General features: G+C 34.7%; 1 protein-coding gene across 1 annotated transcript in view; it reads right to left on the bottom strand.

The window, feature by feature from the left end:
• LOC111057314 (potassium channel subfamily T member 2-like) overlaps window positions 1–6,843 on the bottom strand; it is a 699,972-nt gene that overhangs the window by 671,684 nt on the left and 21,445 nt on the right. The window lies entirely within an intron of this gene.

Raw genomic sequence — 6,843 nt, 5'->3', positions numbered from 1 at the left:
AAAACTCCAGTTATACACTGAAGAATTGGAGAAAACTTATACATTATGATCTTTATACTTATGATTGTTCTCTTCTATGACGGACTGTAGTACAAAAAACAAAGAGATCGTCAGGTATTTGAGAACGTATTCAAAATATTTGAAGGAATTCGACTCTATTGTGATAGAACTTTTATGAAATACAGATATTTTGGATCAACTTTTTTACTTTCCTTGCCCTATTACCATAGGTAAAGTAAGTATCTCTTTCCAAAAAAAATTAAGGTACCCTAATTTCAAGTTTTATATACGTTTCAAGGTCCCCTGAGTCCAAAAAGATAATTTTTGGGTGTTGGTCTGTGTGTGTGTGTGTGTGTGTGTGTGTGTGTGTGTGTGTGTGTGTGTGTGTGTGTGTGTGTGTGTGTGTGTGTGTGTGTGTGTGTGTGTGTGTATGTGTGTATGTCTGTGAACACGATAACTCCATTCCTAATTAACCGATTGACTTGAAATTTGAAACTTAAGGTCCTTATACCATGAGGATTCAACAATAAGAGATTCAATAAAATTCAATTCAAGATGGCGAATAATTACTAAAAAACAATAAGAGATTCAATAAAATTCAATTCAAGATGGCGGATAATTACTGAAAAAACAATGTTTTTCACGGTTTTCTCGAAAACGGCTCCAACGATTTTCTTCAAAAATTCATACCATGGATAGCTATTGTTGAGCCCTATCAACTGACATGAGTCTCATTTCTGGGAAAATTGCAGGAGCTCCGTAATATTCTTGAGAAAATTGGCGGATAATCACTAAAAAACCATGTTTTTCACGGTTTTCTCGAAAATGGCTCTAACGATTTTTTTTCAAATTTAACCACGAATAGCTATTTATAAGCCCTATCGACTGGCATAAGTCTTATTTCTGGGAAAATTGCAGGAGCTCCTTAATATTCTTAAGAAAAATGGTGTATACTTACTAAAAAACAATGTTTTCACGATTTCCTCAAAAATGACTTGACCGATTTTTTTCAAATTCATACATACATAGTATTTATCAGCTCTATCAACTGGCATGAGTCTCTTTTCTGGGAAACTAATGGGGGGTCCACCCCATCCTTGAGGAATGGACTTTGTAACCACCTTCTCGTGCATGAGGTAGGTAGGTAGAGCAGTTCATAAAAAGAACTCATAGTCGAGATATTCCATCTTTAGAACAGCTGTTTTGACGACTTTTAGAAAATATCATCGAATTTCACAATCTACACAAAGGAAATAGTACTCTGAAAACAATAGTATGCGTAGTATGCATAGTATGCATAGTAGTATGCATAGTTCGTTGGTAGCACTGGTCTACCTTGAAATAACTAGGATCTATCGCTCCGTATTTCTACCAAATTTTCAGTTTTAAATGTGGAAGAAGTATAAATTTATTGAGTTGAAGTGTATTGTTAAATTCTTGTGTGACTGCTGAGTTAAAGACAAACCGTAAACTGTGAGTATACACTGTTGATGATCCGGTGAATGTCGCGAACTTTTTCGAGTGAAGTTGTCGAATTTCGGCCATTTGCTGGTTGCTGGTGTTTGCTTGCTTGCAGTATGAAACGTGAACAATTATTAGGAACTGAATCCGGCAAGTGATGATAGTTAGGTGATAGCTAATCAAGCCGATTTCATCACAGATAACAAGATAGCATGATAGCATGATAACGTAGTCAGATAACAGGAGTGAAGAGGAGTTCTTATCTCCATCTGTCAAAGACTCTAAACTTTACAGCTTGGCTCGTTTCTTCTGTATCTTGTTCGCAACAACCTGTTGATTCCACGAGTAGCCTACTCTTATCGTATTTCTATCATTGTTTACATTGAATCAATTTCGCGGATAATGAATGACAGCATTCCTATCCCTTTTAAAACTTCAAAGAACAGACCTGGTATGATTTATAAAGGACACCGGTATAGAAAAACGTTTTGTTCAACAGTTAATAATTTTATAACGTGGAGATGCCTGGTAAAAGAGTGCGCAGCTTCCATGAAAACTGATGAGAATCGAGTAGTCGAGGTATCTGGTTCACACAATCACAACATCAGTGATGCAACGTGCTCTTCTACCCCGTTATCAACCCCAATTGTTACTGAAGTGGGTGAAAATAACAAAGACGTGAATAAATCATTGTCATCACTCTTCGATAATTCTGATCTTCTAGAATCTTCATCTGACAAACTCTCTCGCTTGGAGAGTGAGAATAGACTATTGAAAAATCGTCTTCACGAGTTACAAATTGAACGCGACGCTGCACTTGACAGATCTATCGAACTTGATTTAAAACTATTACAACATTCCGATTCATCTAGAGAGGTAGATTCACAAACAATTTCTCAAAGGCCGAATACTACTACTGCGGTTGTTTCACAAACTGATCTCATTGTAACATCAGACTCTAGTGTAATTTTATCAGATAGGAGAGTAATAAATAATGAACTCTTTGGTGATGCTTCTATTGGCAAATTTGTTGATTTAAATAAAATAGATGTAATTAACAAGACATTGAAGGAAGATATTGAGAGCTTATCTGAACGAATTAGGACTATGTCGATTTCAATTGAAGCCTTAGAAGCTGATAATCAGGCTTTAAGAAATGATTTATTTAATGAGAAAAATGAATCAAATAGATTTAGAATTCTCTATGATGAATTGCTCTGTAAATCAATAGCGTGTAATCCAACAACTTTTCAAGCTCGAAATTTAGAGAGTGGAGGTCAGGTAACAGATCACAATTCTACTTTAGATTACAATTATTGTCAACATGATTGTAATAGTATACCTAATTTGTCCAAACTTGAAAACAAGAGTTTCAAAAGGAGAGTTAAACTTTTTATGGATAGTCAAGGAAGGAGTGTGGTTGATATTATGATGCGTAAAAAGGGTGATAATTGTAATGTTATGGGTACTATTAAGCCAGGAGCTTGTTTCATGGATGTGACTAGAGAGTCTGTGAAGGATTGCTCTGTTTTGGGTTCTCAGGATGCAGCCGTGTTTCTGGCTGGGGGAAACGATATCGCAAAAAATGAAGCCAAATCTTTTATATCAGCACTACGCAGGAAACTCATAGAAATGAGACACACGAGAGTATTTGTTTTTGATGTTCCTCATAGGCACGATCTCCCCAGCTGGTCATGCGTGAATAAATCTGTGGCGTGGGCGAATTCTGAGCTGCGAAAAATCTGTATGAATTTCACCAACGTTACAGTTTTGGAGTTGAGTGGGCTCGGAAAACGTTTCCATACACGTCATGGGCACCATTTAAATAAGCTGGGGAAACACTATATTGCATCCAACATCTTGAAAGAGCTTTATAAAGAGGTCGATTCTGTTATGAGTGAGCCTATACCATTAAAAAACTAGTCGATTCAGCCGAGATTGATAGTAACCAATGTCGGCTGGATTTTAGGATTAATGAGGGAACATCTGCACAAAGAAATCCTGCGCCGGTATTTAAGGTTTTAAAATTTATTCACCAAAACATAAGATCATTGTACAACAAATTAGATAGGTTAGAAATATTCATTGACTCAGAGAAGCCAGATTTTCTTATTTTAACTGAGCATGGTCTAAGAGATAGCGAGATAGATTGTACCAACGTGAATAGTATGCGACTTATTGACAGTTATTGTAGAGTAAATAAGAATATGGGAGGTGTTTGTATATATTATAGTGGAATACATTGTGTTGATCAGCAACCATTAGAAATTTTTAAAGTTAATGTTAATCAATATTGTATAGAGGGTTGCATTGAACTAGCCTGTTGTAGATTCAATTTAAACAAGCAAACACACATTCTTCTGGGTGTCTACCGGCCACCAAATGGTGATTTAAACTTGTTCTTTAAAAATTTTACCAATGTCATGGAGATATTATTGGAAAACATTGGTATCAGATTTATTTGCGTGGGTGATTTCAATGTTGATTTTTTGTCAGACTCCCCTCAACGTAAGGCTTTCTTCAGCATAATGAGTCAATTTAGTTTAAATTATAACATTAAGGTTCCAACCAGGATAACAACTCATAGTAGAACGGCAATAGATAACATAATTACCAGTGATACATTAACAAACATAAAAGTAGATGTAATACATTCATGGCTTTCCGACCACACCGCTCAATCCATAGAAGTGTCATTGGGTCAACGTTCTCACAAACAAAAAATCTCTCACAATGACACTATTACTTTTCGGAATTGCAGTACGGATAATATGAACAGTTTGGAGGCATCTCTGGCAGGTGTAGACTGGAATTTCAGCTATGTCAATGTAAAAGATACTAATTTGAAGTATAAGATTTTTTATAATATTTTCCTTCATTTCTATAATATGCATTGTCCCTTAGTAACCAAAACATTGTCAAAAACTAAAAACTTGAAACAAAACTGGATTACAAAAGAAATTGAACAAACAAGAATTCTACTTAAAATCGCAACATGTAGGGCACAATCAGTTGCTAATTTTGACACTTCACTTATAAACAAAGTCAAAAAACACTATGACCGATTAGTAGTAGATGCAAAGAAAGAATTCTATGGCAACAAAATAAAGTATGCAACAAACAAATCTAAATCAAGTTGGAAGCTAATAAATCAATTTAGAGGGAAAGATTGCAATAGAAATAATGTACACATAGCACTCAATATTGAAAATAAACACATCACTGACCATCTAGAGATTGCTTCTACATTCAATACATTTTTCGCATCCGTGGCTGAAAGAGCTGGTGCTGTCTTAAAGGGATCTCATGAGTTATCAGGTGAAGAACTCGAAGATAATAACTCAGAAACATCACCAAATAAATTTGTTTTACATCCCACCCATGAAGGTGAAATATTAGAAATAATAAAAAATCTGAAGTCAAAATCTAGTGTAGGTTATGATGATGTTTCTATTAAGATTTTAAAGCATTGCAGGAGAGCAATAGTTTATCCACTGGTTTGCATAATTAATTCTATGTTTGAATATGGAATTTTCCCGGATCTTTTAAAAATAGCAAAAGTTCTTCCACTTTTCAAGAATGGTGACAAATTTGACATAAACAATTATAGACCCATATCAATATTGACAGCTCTCTCGAAAGTATTTGAAACAATTATTCTCATAAGACTTGTAGCATACTTGAAGGAACATGATCTTATATCTCCACATCAACATGGCTTTGTAAAGGATAGGTCGACTAGTACCGCTCTTATAGAATTTTTTGAAGGTGTGATACACGATCTAGAAGGCGGTAACTACACAACAGGTGTCATGATTGATCTTTCCAAAGCTTTCGACTGCATGAATCACAAGCTACTTCTGAAGAAGTTAGTAAGTCTAGGGATATGCGGTAAAGAAAATAAATTGGTGGAGTCGTATCTAACTGATCGTTACCAGTTTGTTTCCATCCATAGTGATCGTCATGGTATTGCATCATCAGATCTAGTTAAAATGACATCAGGAGTGCCTCAAGGATCTATTTTGGGACCTCTTCTCTTTATTCTGTACATAAATGATATTTCTCTTGCAGTTCCACAAAATAAACTTACATTATATGCAGATGACACCTCCTTAATTTTTTCCGATTGCAATTTAGAAGAACTTGAGAAAAAATGTAACCTACTATCTAACAGTTTAGCTCAATATTTTAATTCTATTTCCCTCTCAGTAAATTCAAAGAAAAGTCGACTCATAGATTTCAGCCTCAGACAAAATCATATAGAACCTAAATTATACATTGGCTGTGATCCTGTAGAAAATACAGACTCTGTTAATTTACTTGGTCTAGAGATAGATTCAAAATTTTTATGGGATTTGCACATTGAAAAACTAATTAATTCTGTGAGTAAGGGGCTGTTTGTTTTGAGAAATATGGTGAGATTAGTGCCCGTATCAGTCTCAAAAATGGTTTATTTTGCCTTATTTTATTCACATGTGTCATATGGTATAGAGTTGTGGGGTGGTTGTGCTAATATACACTTCCAAAAAATATTCAGGCTTCAAAAAAGAGCAATACGTTACCTGGCTGGCCTCAGTTTCAATGATTCGTGTAGAGATGCTTTTGTAGACTTGAAAATTCTAACACTCCCATCAGTTTACATATATAAACTCTTGATTTTCACACATAGAAACATTTCCACATTCAAAACACAGGCTGATTCACATAACTACAACACAAGGGGGAAAAATAGACTAGCCATACAACAACACAGATTGAAAATCTATGAGAAACTACCAACCTATCTAGGAGCAAAGTTACATAATAAATTACCCCCTGAATTGCAAACCTTGTCTGACATTAAAAAATTCAAGAGAGATTTGTACACTCTTCTCATTTCCAAGGCGGTGTATAGCTTGGAAGAATTTAACAGTTTTATGTCTTGACTAGTTTATAATTAAAAGTAGGCTAAATACTGTGTAGTCTAGAGTTTTAAGAATTGTTGACATTTTGTAATATGTATTTGTATTGCTGCTTGTGACGATATTCAACTGTATAATGTTCACATTTGCTGTGTTGAATAAAGAAATATTATTATTATTATTATTATTATTATTAGTTATATATACACATATACAGTAGTCTGATCATAGTTTCAAATATGTTGCTGCCAATCGTCATTATGTTATTCCCCTAAATTGTTCTCGTTTGAGAATGAGGCTCACAGTTCAATGGGCAAGGAAAGCTGTGTGAGTGTACCACACCAGATTTTTCTTCATGCAGCTTTCATTCGTTTTGAATAAAAGTGGCTGAACTTATACATCATTTTCAATAAGAAAAGATCAAATCAATGAATTATTTTAATATGAGATACCGGTTTAGATTGTCGCATTATTATCAATC

This window comes from Nilaparvata lugens, chromosome 6, assembly GCF_014356525.2.
Source record: "Nilaparvata lugens isolate BPH chromosome 6, ASM1435652v1, whole genome shotgun sequence".
Classification (NCBI taxonomy): domain Eukaryota; kingdom Metazoa; phylum Arthropoda; class Insecta; order Hemiptera; family Delphacidae; genus Nilaparvata; species Nilaparvata lugens.
This window is presented reverse-complemented; position numbering and strand designations above follow the sequence as displayed.